At 58.5% G+C, this 15,218-nt stretch overlaps 1 protein-coding gene across 19 annotated transcripts in view; it reads right to left on the reverse strand.

Moving 5' to 3' along the window:
- Positions 1 to 8,781, reverse strand: part of AHDC1 (AT-hook DNA binding motif containing 1) — a 67,292-nt gene extending 58,511 nt beyond the window's left edge. For 6 of the 19 annotated variants that reach the window (XR_014807355.1, XR_014807359.1, XM_084963510.1 and 3 more), the window contains exons 1-2: positions 8,746 to 8,781; positions 7,973 to 8,070 (exon numbers count right to left, since the gene is read on the reverse strand). The gene's annotated coding sequence lies outside the window, so the exon portion shown is untranslated. The other 13 variants (XR_014807356.1, XM_084963511.1, XM_084963498.1 and 10 more) reach the window with 4 other exon arrangements.
- Positions 8,782 to 15,218: the final 6,437 nt, after the last annotated feature.

The following is a 15,218-nucleotide window of genomic DNA, read 5'->3' on the forward strand; positions in this document are numbered from 1 at the left end:
AGAGGCCATGTGTGTGTGTGTTGGGAGGGGGTATGTTGGGGGTCCAAGCAATCTGGGTTTTGGTTAAGTACCAGGACTGTAAACGTGTCAGGGTGTGCGGCCTGTGGTGGCTGTGTGTTTGGAGGCGTGTTGGGGCTGCGTGTACCTGAGCCAGTGGGTGCTAGCAAGGTGTTCGAGGGCAGAGTGGTCGTGTGTCTGTGGAGACGGTGGGGCTCTGCTTAGAGGGGGTGCTGGAGCCATGAGTGGGGAAGCAGTCGTGAGGGGCTGCAGCTGGGTCCCTGTGCGCAGACAGGTGATGGAGCTGCAGGGTGGGGTGGGTGCCCCTCTGAGGAGGAGAAGGGCAGAGTGCTGGCCTTTGCTCAGGGCCCTGCCTGAGGGCTGCCCGCTAGAACCCCCCTGCTGGCGGGGGGCCTGCCCACCCCCAGACCCCATGTGGGGGTGCTGAGACAGGCACTCCATCTGTCTCAGCCAGTGCCCAGCCAGAGGAGCAGAGCTGCCTCCTCGCTCCCTGGGGGGGGGGGGGGGGCGGCAGCGGATCCCAGCCCACCCATCTGCCTTCAGATGGTCGAGGCAGGAGCCTCCACAAAGCTGCCTGGAGGGCATCGCTGTGTTTGAAGAGGCACGGGCTGGGGGGGGGGGAAGACTGCACAGCAAACAGTCCTCACGGAGGCTCCTTTGAAAACCACTGACGCCAGGAGAGAGGAAGAGGGAGGACAGGGGCGGGTATGTCTGTCCTTGTGCGTCTGTGTGGGTCAGTGCCCAACTGTGAGCCTTGCAGCCCCTTCGCATGTGTTCAAGCCCACGGCCTCTGCTGGAGCAGCATCCTTGTCTTGGAAAAGAGCCCTCCAACCCAAGCCCCGAGCGCGGCCTCCTGCAGGCAGCTCCCCCTCACACATGCACCCTGCCTACACTCCCACACAAACGCCCCCCAACACCTTCATATCTGCAGAATGCTGCCCCCTCACCCAGAGGCGCCTCGGCCCCGGGGCCCTGGCCCTTCACATACGTATGTACGTATGTACACCCGTTACACACGCCCCACGCTGCAAAAGCAGGCAGAGCCATACACACCTGTCACATACATGTCATCACCCATACGCACCTGACGAGTAGCTATCACCCCCACACCCACACATTCCACACACCTTGGCTCTCCCTATCACACGCATATCTCATCTCCCATGCACTCAGTCTCTCTCACACACACTCGCCATCCCGTATACCTGTACACAAGTGCACGTTTGTACATGTGCACACACACATACACAAATGCACACACACTCTCACCAACCCTCAGCTCTTTCACACCGGCCAATTCATCTGTGTCCAGGCCAGGCCTTGCAACTTCCCCGGAGGGCTCCCACCAGCTGAGAGGGCCTCCTGCCTCCCCACCCTGCCAACTAGGTCAGAGTGGGGGGCATTCTACCCCCCAGCCCCCACGACACCGTGGCTCCCCGGAAACCCTGATCTTTGCCTCCAAAGAGGAAGAGTCCTCTCTCTGCCCTAGTGTGACTGCCACCATCGTGTGAGTACGACTGTGTGTGTGTGTGTGTGTGTGTGTGAACATGTCCCAAGACCTCACGAAAAGGCTTGTGCAGTGGCCCCGCCTGTATGGATAAGAAAGCCTAAGGGACGAGTTCACCAGTTATGTTTGTGAGATTCCAGATGAGTGTGAGAGGAGAGACATGTATGCCACAAAATGTGGGTTTGTGAGTGTGTGTGAGGTGAGGCCTGTGTGAACAGGTGTGAGTGTGGGGCGTGCACTTATATGAGGAGTCATACACCTAGTGAGTGGGGAATGTTCTGGGATATTTTCTGAGACAAGAGGTACGTCTGTGAGTAGGGGTCAGATAGGAGAGGCGCCCCCAGCGACTCCCCGCCCCCCACGAAGAGATGGGGGAGGAGGGGTCTCCGGGATCTGCGGGGAGTGTGTGTGTGTGTGTGTGTGTGTGTGCGTGCGCGTGTGTGTCTTTCTTTCTCTCTCTCTTTCTCTCTGACCTCTTTAGCAGCTGGAAACTGAGCTGGGGGTGGAAGGAATGGAGACTTGGCTGGCCTGGGGGTTTGGGGAGGGAAGCAGGAGAAAACACCTTCCAGATTCTCATCAAATTCTTGTTTGTGGTTGGCAGCCTCCATCTCTCCTCTCCTTCTCTCGGTCTGGGTTTCCCCCTTTCTTTATCTCCTCCTGCCGCTCGCTCTCTCCCCCATATCTGCCTCTCCCTCTCCCATCTCAGTCACCTTGTCTCCCTCCTTGGAGCTCCCTCTCTCCAAGTCTCTGTCTCTCCGTTTCTCTCTTCCCAGGCGCTTCCATTTTTCTGACTCCGCTCTCTGCCAGCACCTCTGTCTGTCCGTCTCTCCCTGTCCTGGTCCATCTGTCCGTCTCTCTCCGTCTGCCTGTGCGTGGGTGTCTCTGTCCATCTGCTCCGCCACCCATCTGTCTGGTTGTCTGTGCTAGTCCTTCTAAGGGTGCCCACTCGCTCACAAGGCGCCCTCCCCCAGGTCAGCAAAAGCCTTTCCTGGTTCAGAGGGTGGGAAGAGGGGGCAGAGCTGCAGCTTCTGGAAGCTTCGGTAGCAGCTGGGCTGAGCTGGGAGTTCGGGGGGCCAGCCAGCTGCAGAAGCGGCCCCTCCCCTGGGCTCCCAAGCCAAGGACCCCAGAGCAGAAAGAGGAGAGAAAGCAGGGCCTCCCTGCAGCTCAGTCTGTGTACACGTGCAGAAGGGGGAGGGAGGCAGGGGCCCCCACTTTGCCCTCACTTCACCATTCCCCCCAAAGCCAGGCCCTGTGGGAGAGGGAGCTTTAGTGCCCACCTTCCCCATCCCCTAGTGGAAGAAAGAGATGCTAAGGATCCAGGAGGGACGGGCCAAGTGGGGGGGCAGTGCCAGGCCTCGCTCTAGGGAGGGGCTAGAGATGGCTTCCTGTGAGCCGGCTGGGAGGGGGCCCCTCCCTCCTCCCTTCCAGGCAGCCTCTGGGGATCCCTCCAGTTCTGGTCCCAGCTCCAGACATGAGGGGCCGCACAGGCAGTCCTCACCAGCTCCCACAGGGATCACTCCCCTCCCAGCTGCCCCAGAGCATCTGACCCACAGGGATATAGGGGGGTCACACGAGTGTCTGCCTACTCCCCAAATGGAGGCTGGCTCTGGACATGTGGAAATCACAGCCCTGTCCAGGCACTGGCCATCCTGGGAGGCCCCAGTCAGTCCACCTGCCACAGCCAGACCAGCAGCACGCGCGCGCACACACACACACACACACACACACACACACACTGCATCCCAGCACTCACGGCCCATGACCCCCACTCCCTGGTCCAGTAACTCCCAGAGGGCTCAAGGGGAAGGGAACCCCGAAAGACCTGCCACCCTACCCTGACTGGCGGGAGCCTCCAAAGGGGCGGCGTGGCTTGAGGAGGTGCCCCTCGACACCTCCCTGGAGGCTCTGCTTCCCCCATGCCCCTCTGAGAGTAGCTCCCAAACCCCGCAGTAGATGGGAAACTGAGGAAGGGAGGGGATGACACAGCCATTCCTCCTGAGACCCCAGGGTGGGATCATAAACCAGGAATAGGGAAAGGAAGGGACGCCGCGGGGGCAGAACTGGCTCCTTCCTGACCTGCCACGGGCAAAGTCCACCACTGGCTGCACCCTCCCCACAGCCCTGCTGCTGGGCCGGGGCCAGGGTCTGGCTCCCTCCCTCTAGAGCTCTCCTTGCCCCTGGCTGGGCCCCCTCCCTCTCCGCACTTCTGAGCAGCCCTCCCTGCCCTCTCCCTCCCAGCTCTGGCTCTCTCATCCTCAGCTCTTGGAAGCCTGACTCACTGTTTCCCCTCCTCTCTCCCCTCCCTCCCTCTCTCTCCGGCAGCAGCAGCGCCTCCCCCTCCCCTGGGGGGGCTCTGGCCACAAGGGTGCCCGCCCGCTCCTCTCCCCAGGCTCCGGCCCCCCTCTGCACCCAGGAGGCCCCCTGTAGCTGTTCCAAGTCTCCAACTACAGAGAGAGGTGGAGGGAAAGAGCTAGGTCCCAGGCCTGGCTCTGCCAAGGGTCTGACGGGGGCAAGCGGCCCCCCTCTCTAGACTGGGTTTCCTCCTGCCCAACAAGGTGGGGGGGCGGGAATCCAACTGGATGACGCCCCTGGTGTGTCTAAGGTTCTTCATGTTCCCTGCTTATAAAACCCTGGTGCCTCCTGGCACAGAGCGCCCACAACCTGTGAGGCGCCGTACCTGCCTCAGGCCCCGCCCCCGGTCCAAAGAAGAGCTGGGCTCTGTGCCCAGAGGTTCAGAGAAGGCAGTGGGGAGACGCTGCCCCGGGGCAGGAGCACTGGTCAAGTGACCCCTGGAATCCCCCGGTCTCCCAGGTCTCCCTCCTCCCGAGTCCTTCCCTCTCCCCCACCTGTCCTCCTCCCTCCTCCCAGAGACACTGGCTTGTCTCTCCTCCAAATACAATCCGAGCCGGCATCTCACCCTGGGTGAGAGGTGCTCCGTACCCACTCATTTCAGGCTCTTGGGGTGGGAGTGGCATGTGCCTAGCCCTTCTTGGTCCCCTGGTCGCCATTTCCAGGGGCTGCGATTCTGGCTCTTCTCCTTGACTGTTTTCTCGCTCACCCCCTCATCACTGGCTTCTGTCACCATCTTTCCTCTCTCCATGTCCCGTGAGGCAGTCTCTGTCTCTCTCCTCCCCACCTCCCTGGGGGGCCCATCTGCTGACATTAGCAACAATGTTACCCTTGCCTCCCCCTACAGTTCCCAGCTCCACCCCATCCTGGCTCCCCATCCTGGCTTCCCCTCCCCGGCTCTGTCCCAAAAGACCCAGGGGACCCAGAGACAGAGCTGGGCTCCATCCCATGACAGTGAGTCTGCTTGACCTCACTAATCAGACTAGAAGTGCCTGGGCATCTGGTACCACGGTACCCCTGGTCTTGGGTGGCTGACATGAGACAGAGCTCGGTATTCCACAAACCAAATTTAAAAGAAAAGGGGGTGGGTGGGACAGAGAGGAAAAGTGAGGGGGATCGAATCTGCCTGGAGGAAGCCCCTATCCAATGGGGAACAGAGGCAAGAGGAGGTAGTGGCTTGAGCCAGTGTTCCAGGCGGGTCTGAAACCAGCCAATGTCCCTCCGGGGCTCCACTGGTCCAGAGAAGCCCCCCCACCCCGCGGCCCCCCACTTCAAAAAAAAGTCTTCAGCCAGGGGCAGTTTGTCCCTCAAGCCTCCAGCACAGCCACACCAAGCAGGTGGCGATCCCATCCCTTAATCTCCTTCAGAATCCAAATCCATCCTCCCCACAGTACACCTCCACTTAGCTCAGCAGGGGTTCCAGAAGCCTCCCTGCCAAAATCTAAGCAGGTGAAATGTGGGGGGCAAAGCCCCCCAGCTCCCAAGTCCCCTCACCAAAGGCCCCATCAAGGACTAGGGAGGGCTTGTGCAAAATAATCCTGAACCCACACACCTCCAAAGTGAGAGGCAATGCTGTCCATCACAGCACCTGGGGGTGCTGGGACTCCCTGCCCCCGCGACCCTGTTCCAGACCCCCCAGCCCAGCAACCATAACAAACAGCAAGCTCTTTTTCTTTATGACACCAAATTTCTCCAAGCCCAACAGCTCCTTCCATCAGTACCTCAGCCATAGATCACATTAAAAACTCACAGAGGGCAACTTAAACACATCACATTTGTTTCTCTCTATATTATTTCAAAAGTAACGGCATTAAAAATGGATTTTACTACAGAAAATAAATATCAGCACGTGGGCCCGGAGCCCAGGCAGGGGGAGAGAGCCCACCAGGAGAATGTCTCTGAGGGCTTGGGCACAGCTTAGGCACTGACCAAGGAGGTGGCTGAGAGACCAGAGTACACCCCTGGGGGAGGGGGGGAAGCCTGGGGAGGGGGGCATTGCTTGCCCACCTGGGCACCTGCCCCCGATGCCAGACCAAGAGGGACAAGACTCACTGGTTTGAACTGGTGCCCACTAGTCCCCCAAAGCTCATGCCCTCACTGATCTTTGCAACCTCTGGAGGGTGGGTGCTCTGGGGCAAGAAGTTCATTAGTCTCTAGGGGTTATTCCAACTATTGACATAGCAGAAGAAAAAAATGAATTCAACTTACTATCCAGTTTGATTTTCCATTACTACAAAAATAAATATACATCTGCTCAAAGGAGGGAGACGGCAAGCTACAGGCACATGCCACCCAGGGGGTACCCCCACAACTCACCACCAAAACCCAGGCTGCCCCCACCCTCCCAAGCAGGGTTGGAGGGATGGACCAACGGGTAATCTTTCAGTTACAGCTCCAGCTCATACAGCTACACACACCGAGCCACACGGAACAGGAACAAGCCAACAATAGAAACACCCCAAATGCTCCTGGCAGGACTCTGCCCAGGCCTGGGCACATGCCCCCGCCCCGCCGGCGGCGGCGGTGGTGGCGGCGGCGGCGGCGGCGGCAGCAGTAGCAGCAGCGGCGGACAAAATGTGGCCACCCTGACCCGGAGGCAAAGCTTGTCCTCACACCCTGAGCTCTGCCCAGGGAGCTGGGGCCAAGTCCCGCCTGACACCAACTGGTCCGGCGGGAAACGCCTGCCCAGCCAGACAGGCACAGGCCCCCCAAGGGTCCCTCCGTGTGCTTAGGGACCAGGCTGCTGCAGCCCAGCCCTGCCTCCCAGGGTGACGCCTGGGCCCAAATTCAGCTGGCCCTGCCAGTCAGGCACTGGTGCAGAACCGAGGGCACCAGGCTCAGCCCCTCCCAACCCAGCCCCAGGGCCCCCACGCTAGGAGGGAGGGGGGACTCCCCACCCCTCCACATCTGGCCCTGGCCCCCAGGGTCTGCGGTAGAGAATTCCCGCCCCCGCTTCTCTCTCCCTCCTCCCTCTCGGTGCCCGCTGCCCGCCTCAGGGACAGCCCCAGCTCCCGCCTCCGGCCAGCAAGGCCCACATCCTTCCTCCCTCAGCTGGCCCCTTCGCCTGGCAGGAGACTGGGGGGGTCAGGCTGCTGGGGAACCCCTCCAGCTCCCACCAGCCCTCATCCCCAGCCCCCAAACTCTGGGTTGCTGTCCCTTTTCCTGTAGAACAGGAAACAAGGTTATTTCCTAGACTCAGAGCCAGCCCCCTGCCCCTCTGGCTCTGCCGGGGGACCAGGACCCAGCAGGGGAAGGCGCCCTTAGCCAGAAAGCAGAGGGATTCAGCAATTCACCCTCTGCTACCGGCCCAGGGGGCTGACAGCTGTCACTCAGCACCCCACCCCCTGGGGAAGAGGGGGCCGATTCAATCAGAGCCTCAGAGGAAACGCATTGATAGGCGATTATTTATTTATTTATGCAAAAGTGAGCCGACTTTGTTCGCCAGGTAACCGGGCACGCGGCCCAACCCCTCCAGCCCCGGCCGCCCCCAAATCCCTCCTCCACCCCACACCCCCTCCGGGTCATTAGGTCCCCGCCCCTCAACTCCCAGAGCACCAACGGAACCTTGGGATTTGGGGGTTGGAGGGGAGGTGCTCCTCCCTCCGCAGTCTCCCCCTTTCCCAGCGCGGTTCCTAAAATCCAGCCTTGTTCTCCGCTCCCACGGTCCCCCCTTCATTCCCCCCCCCCGCCCCATTCTCAGCAAGCTGGAGAGCAAATTGCAGTTTTAAATCCAAAGACGGAGGGAGGGGGAGGAGGAGGGGGCGCGCGGCAGCGCTGGGCGCGCACCTCGCCCCCGAGCCGGGGGAGCCGCGGGGCGGCCAGGAAACCCGAGAACCCCCCCTCCCTGCCCCCCCTTCTCGTCCACCTCCCCCTCCCCCTTCCCGGCGCTGCCTGCCAGGCTTCGAGCCGAGCCCAGCCGAGCCGCGGGCCCCGGTGGAAACAAAGACCGATCGCACCGCGGGCACCGCAGCCACGGGGTCCGGCGGACCGGACCGGGGCACGCAGAGGGGGCGCGGGGCCCCCCCGGTGCGCTGCACAAAAGAGCCCGGCCGGACGGTCCCCAGCGGGGGTCTAGGGTGGGGAGGAGGCGCCACTCACCGGAGTGCTGGTCTGCCGGCTCCGTGGGTCCGAGCCAGGCGAAGGGCTTTGGGGGGCGTCTGTCTTCCGGCGGCGGCGGCGACGCGGGCGCCCGGCTGCTGGGGAGAGGAGTCGTGGAGGAGCCCTGAGCCGCCCGCCGTTGCTGACAGCATGGCTCGCGCCTCGGCTCACATTCTCCGCCGCTAACTCCGCTGGACACGGCCCCCCGCTCCCGCGGCGCCCCCCACCTCGATCACTCCTTCGCTCTCTCTGCGCCCCCCTCGCTCCCCCCACCGTGCACACACTCTCACAGCCCTGGACACCCCCGCCCCCACTCCCCCAATTGCAAACCTGGGAGGGAACGCGCCCCGCGTAGTCCTCCTCCTGCTCCTGCTCCTCCGCCCTCCTCCCTCCCGCTCTCTCCGGCTGTCTGTCTGTCTGTCTGACTGTCTCTATCTCTCGCTCCCTCTGCCTTTCTCTGCTCTCAGAGCTGGGTGGGAAAAGGAAATGAGGACAGAAAGCAGACGCTGGCTTTGGGTGGTGGTAGCTGGATTCCCTCTCTCCCTCCCTCCCCCTCCTCCCCTCCCTCCTCCTGCCTTCTGCTCTCTCCGCTGCGAGCGGGGCTGAGCGCAGCCTGGCGGGTGGCTCGCTCTGCCCGCCCGCCCGCCCGCCTGTCTGTCTGTCTGGTCTGCCTCGCTCGCTCGCTCCCTCCCTCCGTCTCTCGCCCTCGCCCTGCCTGCCTGCCTCTCTCCGTCTCCGCCGCCGCCGCCGCTGCCTCTGCGAGCTCGCCTTACCTTCGCCGCTCACCATCCGGAACCCCAGGGGGGAGCGCGCGCGCGGCACGCCGGGACTTGTAGTCCCCGCCTCGGCCGCTCGGCGCGCGAGGCGGGCGGGGCGGCGCCCGCTGCTCCGACGGCGCGGCCGGGACCCCAGAGGGACACAGCGCCTGGGCCCCTCCCGCGGGGGCATGTTCTCTTTTACCAAGGGCTGCTGGTCTTCCTCAATGGTTGGGAACATTTCCCGCGTGCCTCGTCCCCCGCAGGGGCTCTGGCTCGAGCGGAGGTTGCGGGCGGCAGCGAAGGGGCGGGGTCTGCGAATAGAATGAGCGTAGAATGGGGAATCGAGGGATTAGCTAAAGGGCCTGCGACTTTCTGGGGCGTCCCAATTAAATGGGAGGGGAAGAAGAGAGAGGAGAGGGCCAGCTCCCTGAATTTGGGGGCGTTCTTCCTTTCTGAAAAGATTTCCTATTGAGTCAAGCGCAAAGGTTTATGGCGAGAGACCTGCTTCAGAAACCTCAAAGCCCACCAGCATCTCCTCCTCAGTGACATGAACTCAAGTTCTGAGCTCTGGGTTTAGCGCCGCCCACCAAAGCCCAGTCTTTCTGGCAGTCCAAGGGCGGCAAGGGCACAAAAGTCCTGGATGATCCACAGAACACACATACACACACCAATCCACAGAACACACACACACACACACACACACACACACACACACGCATGCACACACACACGGGCTTTGCCTCCCTAAATTCGACTGAGTTTTTTCCTTGTGTCAGGAAACAAAATTCAGATTCAACAGTTCAGAGCTCCTGCTGTGCCCAGGGGGCTGGACTCAGCACTTTCACCTACCTCCTCTTCAGGTCACATCTGTTATCCAGCCCCTGGCTCCTGGCCCCCTGCCTGGCCTATCCCCACAGATGGGAATGTGCACTGCCAGGGCCTGGTTACCAAGGGGAAGTAGCTGGACAGCTCAGGAAGAACTGCTGCTGCCATTTATTGCACACGGCAGGGCCCTTGAGTCCTGCAAAGACCTGGCAAAATGGTACTGTTATCATTTCCATTTTAGAGATGAGGGCACTGAAGAAGTGGGAGAGCCCAGCCAGACCAGGGTGTGTTTGATTGCAAAGCCCACTGCTTACCCTCTGGGCCATGGCAGGGAGCTGTGACTCCCCAGGTCTCCATCTGACCTTCTCTCTCAGTGCCTGTGTGTCCTCCTTTGGCACCTCAATTCAACCAATGTTAACTGAGGTGTGCAAGGCTCACAGGGGACAAGGATATGAATAATGCATGGTCACTGTCCTGTCCTCAGTGTCTACCAACACCGGCCCTGACTGGTCCTGTGCTGGTCCCATTTCTGCACTACACACACTTCATCTGTGTGTCTGACAGTCCTTTGCCCAGTGTCTGCTGGCTGTTTCTGTCTTGCCCCATGTCTGAAGTTCCTTCAGCAGTGCCTTTGTCCTTGGCCCACCTGTTTCTGACTCTTCCTTTGGCCCTGCAGGGTGATGCGAGGTGATGGCCAGTGTGTGACAAAGGCAGGTGGTGTCATTGTGCCAACTGCAGCTCCCTGCCACCACCTTCCCTTCACCTCCACACCTCCCAAGCCCCTCCTCTAGGACAGTCTGAAACTCTCAGAGGACAAAAGAGAACCTGGGGGACATTTTCTATTGGCCTTTTGCAGGAACAAGGGGGGGGGCACAGCAGCAATGGGAATGGTCTAGGACTCTACATAGAACACCGATTGATCTGGCTTTATGGGCCTGGCATGGCCAGCAGCAGAGGCCCCCACTTAGGAGCTGCTTCTCCTTGCAGGCAAGCCCTGGGTTCAAAGATTTCTTCATTGAATGGGAACAATCGTGAGGTCAGATATTAATGAAAGCAGTGGTTAAAGTCATTAGAGGCCCTTCGCAGCTCTAAAGCCTAAGTCTGAAGTTATCACAAGTAGATGAGGCTTTGGCATCTTGCCCCAGCTGGTCCCCCACCGGTGAGGCTTTGATGTTGGGGAAGGCAGGCAAAGAAGCCCAGGTTCCCCTTTCTTTTACCCCCTTACCACATCCTTACCTATTAGGCTGTGCCCCAGGGCATGAAGGCCCCACCTAGGCCAAATCAAGTGTGGGGAGGGAATTGGGTGGGAATAAAGGCCGGCTTCCAGGTGCTAGGGAGCCCCAGGCAGAATGGGATGGAAGAGGAGTTTGGAAGAAGCACAGGAGGGGAGAGGTTAAATGATGAGGGGCAAGAGGGCAAGGTTAGTGGGGCCCAAGTCTTAGTGAGAGGGGAATAAAAGTTAGGGTGGGTTATCCAAGCTTACCCCCTCCCACCCCTCTCAGCTGCCCCCTCCCCAGAGAGGGTGGGTGCCCAAGGTGCTGGGCATAGCTGGAAATCAAGCATTACAGGGTTTCCCAGTCATTGGGGGGCCAGTCTTTCTCTTGGAGCCTCTTCAAATCGTGTTGGGTGGAGGGGTCTCCCCAGCCAAACGCAAGCGGAGTCATCCTGCGGGCGGCTGCTGCCACCTAGTGTCTAATTTCCATATCTGCTTCATAAGCCTTGTTTTAAAAGGGGGCCACCCAATCCTTCAAAACAGCTTCTGGGGTCACCGCAGGCTGGACAGTGTAGCTGTAAGCTCCCAGAGAAAGCAGACTGGAAGAAGGATGCCCAGGTTCCAGAAGAACTTGCATCATCTCTTTCTGGGTTCAGCTCCCACAACCGCTTTTGTTTCAGTATAAGCAGGACACTGTACAGTTAGACCTGAGGAAATAAAGGTGAGAGTCCAGAGGTAAAGCTGTGGGGCCTAAGGGTTTGGAGGCCACGTGGTGGGAGCCAGACTGGCCTGGTTCTGATCCTGCTTTTACTTGTGTGTCCTTAACTTCTCTGGGTCTCAGTGGCCACATGTGTAAACTTGAGGAGTAACCCCTTTCCTGCGTTATAGGCGAGGCTGTTGAGAAGATTTACTGAACGCATGAATGTGACGGCACTTTGGGAAGTGGCAAGGGCCTGTCAAAGGATTATTGAACCATGACAATAACTGAGAGGTCACAGCAGCTGGAGCCAGGCCCCTGGAGCTCCTGGAAAGGGCAGGGTGAAATGAACCTTCAGCAGGAATGGGCACGGGCCTCTCTGAGAGTTCTGGGGTTGGCTTCCGTCTTGGAGCTGTCTCAGGACAGGTGTGGATTGCTGCACATGGATTCACTCCAGTCCACAGAAGGGGAAACTGCGGCCAAGAGAGGTTGGGGGTCTGTCCTAAAGCCACCGAACCACAGATCCAGGAACAAGAGGCCCATTGGACTGGAGCCATTATGGCCTTGGTTTTCCCCTCCTCCGGATGAGAACACCTCAGAGCTGGGGCCCAGGAGCCCTCCTTCACTGTGGTACAGTGGGAACCAAGGCCCCCAGGTCCCCATTATCCCTCCTCCTGTGTAGGCCTCCCTCTACTCCCCCCTCTCTTCAAGTCCTCCCACATTCCTCCAGGCAACAGGAAACCCCAGCTGCAGCCCAGACTTCAAACAGCTCCTCCCTCTGGGCAGGGGGTGTGGGAGGAGAGGCCAGAGGCCAGAGGGCAAAGGTCAGCTTTGTTCCTGCCAGAGGTGATGAGGGACGGGGTGGGGGGGTGAAGAGGGTGGGAGCTTGTGTGGGGGACCTTGGCAGACACGTTGCATGTGTGTGTATCCCTGCCTCCCTCAGGGTGTGCTTGGTTCCCACTGTCGGCCTAGGTCTGGGGCCGCATGTGTGTCTTCAGTTTCCTTTTGGCTTGTGGAGCTGAGTTGTGAGTCTGGATATGTGTTTGTCTGGGTGCAGCCTGAGGCTCCACTGCCATGTCTGTAGATGCCATCATGTGTGTTGAGATGTCTGGTTCACAGGCCTACTGAACCCTCTGTGTCCTCCTTTGAGTGTGACCTGGTGTGAGTCTTTTTTTTTAGGGCCATACCCATGGCATATGGAAGTTCCCAGGCTAGGGGTGGAATCAGAGCTGCAGCTGCCAACCTGCACCACAGCCACAGCAACACCAGTCCTGAGCCGTGTCTGTGACCTACACCAGTTTACAGGAACGCCAGATCCTTAACCCACTGAGCGAGGCCAGGGATCAAACCTGCATCTTTGTGTATACTAGTCAGGTTCATTACCACTGAGTCACAGTGGGAACTCCTGGTGTGGTTCTTTGTGTCCAAGAAGGGTGATTCTTCTGCTGCTTCTTGCCCTCCCATCCTTCCTCTGCATGGGTCACCTGTGGGTTCCTTCTGGAAAGTGTTACTCTCTGGCTCAAAACCTTGCAGTGACTTCATGTGGCCCAAGGCTTGGAATCCTAGCCGGTGTGCATAGCTGACAAGATCACATGCCTACTGCACCGCCTTCATCTTTAGCCACTGACCCCCCTCAAATTTTTCGCTCCAGTCACACCTACTTAATTGCAACTCCCTGGTCTCATTTCCTGCCTCTGAGCTACCTACTTCTATCAAGTCTGGAATGCTTCTCTCTTGCTTTTTTATCTAGCAAACTTTTAAACCTTTTTCAGGTCTCTGGAGATGAAGCCACACCTCCCCTGAAAAGACTTCCCCCGTCCCAATTGAGTTAGGACCCTCCCCTACTCTCCCACATTTTCTGCCTGTGTCTGCGCCCTTCTCATACCACCATTAAACTGTGAGTTTTCAAGAGCAGGAACTGTACTGAATTGCTGTCTCTCCCATCCTGAGGGATGGGGAGGTTCTGCACAGATTTAGACCTCCTATCCCTGAGGAAAGTTTCCTGCAGTTTGGGTGTAGTGCCCAGAGTGACCACTAGAGGGAGCATGGACATCACTGCAGGACCATCTGGGGGGTGTGTTTGAAATGGATGGTGGGGTGGGAGGGAGGCATTCATAGTGTACTGTAGTGTGTGTGTGTGTGTGTGTGTGTGTGTGTGTGTGTGTGTGTGTGTGTGTGTGTAATGGGTGGTGGGGTGGGAGAGAGGCTTTGATACTGTACCTGAGAGAACTCCTGGAGCGGACAGTGGGTCCACCAGCTCAGTACTGGAGCAGTGGGATCCAGAATAGTTTCACCCCAATAGGTTCTGGGCAACTGAGATTTCTTCTGACTTTTCTCTACAACTCAGGGGTCAGAGGCCTTGGTTTTCTGACCCTCCTACCTTTTGCCTCTCTCTGACCTTCCAACCTTCTTCCATGCCTCATCTTTCCCCTCAATCCTCCCTTACATAACTATTTGCACTTCCCTGACTTGGCCTTGCTCTACGGTACCTCTGGGCCTTTGCACATGCCGTCCTCTCAATGGAAGATGATCTCACCCTTTGGCTGCTTCATTAGGCAGACTTTTCTTTCACATCCTCCAAGAAGCGTCCCTTGGCCTCTAGACTGACCTTGCCCCTAAATGTCGTAATTGTTTATTCTTCTGCCTCCTGGACAGGACCAGCCTAAGGAGACATCAGTAGATGTGTGTGAAATTAATAAATGACTCAGCTCTTCTATGAAAACAATTCTCAGCATATATGGGGCCACCCCTAACCTCTATCGGTACCATGTCTTCCCCCAGCCTGACTCTGGGTTCATATTATACTTTCCCATTCTGCTCAATCATATAAGGGAGTGCGACACAGACGGATGCGCGAGACATTGAAATCACATGAACCCGGGTTCAAATTCTGACTCTGTCATCCAGCTAGATGACCTTGAGCAAATGTTGGAGACTTTCAGAGTCTTTGTTTCCTCTTTTGTAAAATGAGAATAATCATACTTCTGCACTGCCTCACGGTGAGGCTCAAATTAGATGATGCATGTGAAATACCCAGCATTAGTCAATTAGGTGTCCTCCCTCACCGTGAACTTGGAAATAAAATTGCCCTCTGAGCCTTAAGCCAGTAAAATCACGCATCGCAGAGGAGAAGAGCCAGGTGGGGGAGTGAATGAGGCGAGAGATGGTTTTGTAAATGACTGAAGAGTTTTGTGAACGGTGGAAACCCGCAATCAAGGTGACCCGCCTGTAATCTCAGGGAGGCAGGGAGAGGATGTGATGGAAATTGAGAAAACAGAGGCCTAATCAATTGCATTGTGCTCTATCGGAAGGGAACAGAAGGATGTACAGAAACGGGGGTGCAAGGGAGAGTTCATTCAGCCACACCAGAGGGAGGGACAGGGAACCGGTAGACACAGGGATTCCGGGCTCAGGTGGCTCTGGTCTCTGCTGAGGAGTCATGGGGGCCTGGTGGGCTCCCGGTGGCTCCCTGCCCTGCTGGGCCTTCATTTAAATGGATTTGGAGTTCCCATCATGGCGCAGCAGAAACGAATCCAACTAGGAACCATGAGATTGCGGGTTTGATCCCTGGCCTCGCCCAGTGGGTTAAGGATCCAGCATTGCTGTGAGCTGTGGTGTAGGTCGCAGACGCGGCTCAGATCCCCTGCTGCTGTGGCTGTGGCGTAGGCCGGCAGCTACAGCGCCGATCAGACCCCTAGCCTGGGAAACTCTATATGCCATGGATATGGCCCTAAAAAGACAAAAAAATTAAAA

The sequence above is a fragment of the Sus scrofa genome, chromosome 6 (assembly GCF_054392235.1).
Source record: "Sus scrofa isolate SSC_HxYL_T2T_F1_AM1 chromosome 6, Sscrofa_HxYL_maternal_Yorkshire_Landrace_v2.0, whole genome shotgun sequence".
Lineage (NCBI taxonomy): Eukaryota > Metazoa > Chordata > Mammalia > Artiodactyla > Suidae > Sus > Sus scrofa.